The sequence below is a fragment of the Triticum dicoccoides genome, chromosome 7A (assembly GCF_002162155.2).
Source record: "Triticum dicoccoides isolate Atlit2015 ecotype Zavitan chromosome 7A, WEW_v2.0, whole genome shotgun sequence".
NCBI classification, from domain to species: Eukaryota; Viridiplantae; Streptophyta; class Magnoliopsida; order Poales; family Poaceae; genus Triticum; species Triticum dicoccoides.
Window position 1 is genome coordinate 593,181,940 of NC_041392.1, and position 1,139 is coordinate 593,183,078.

Sequence of the window (1,139 nt, forward strand, 5' to 3'; positions counted from 1 at the left end):
CACCGACACCGGCAGAGCCCCCGCACCCTGGCCACCGTGGCCCCAACCACCGTCTCCCCGCTCCGCCCCTCCCCTGGCCGAGCACTGCATCTGGCCGTGGGCTCGCGGCGAGAACCCACCAGATTCGGCCTCCTAGATGGATGTGGGCTACAACGAGCACCGGATCCGCCCCCCGACGAAAGGTTTCTCCGCCACCGTTCACCTACAACGGCCACAACGGGGAGTTACCCCCCCTACTGCGTTGATCTAGTCCCGACGAGGAGCTCCCCCCTCCCGTTTCTTCTCCAGCAGGGCGTCGGGCTGGGTCCTCGTCATGGCCGCGCCCCCTCCCGGCTAGTCGCGCCGCCTCTCCCCATGGTCCTCAACCTCTCTCTGCATGGACTACTCCGGATCTGGCGAGATTCACGCTGTATCGAGCTTCCACCGCCGGATCCCATTCCCCTTCTTCCCTTGGGCCTGCCCCAACACCCGAAGCCTCCACCAACGGCGAGCGCGGGCCTCCCTCCCACTGCTTCCTCCCTCTCTGGTGGCCGGCCTCCCCAACACAAGATCCCCGCCCGTCGCCGTGCCATGGCTCCTGCACCTCCCTCATCTGACAAGAAAAACTTGTGCGACGTCCGACAGAAAAGAAATAATGAAGTCCACCTGACTGTCTGTGGCAGTGCGGTTTTTAGTTTGAAGCAGTACATTGTTCTCACCGATGCAGTACACACGGCGATTTTGGTCTCACGAAAAACAGAGTGTCTGCTTTTCGGTAAAATCAAAACTGCTCTTAAACCGTAAGGAATTAGAGAGAGTGTTCTATATGAAAAAGTTGTGTCTCATCGATATCTTTCCAATGGTGTACGATTTGAATCACTCCGACTAGCAGTTTGTAAAAAAAATTGCGAAAAAACGTCTGCTGCCACTAGTTGACCGCCGCACGATTTTCAAAATTAACTTAAAACCGTAAGGCATCTCAAAAATATTTCTACATATGAAAGTTGTGCCTTGTCTGTAGATTTGCAACGGCGTATCACATGCTCTTTTCCAAAAACGGTTAAGAAACTGTAGTGAAAACAGTACCGAAAAATTAAAATTAAAATAAAAAACATAATTCCGTGATTTAGTAAATTTAAAACTGTTCCTAAATCGTAACG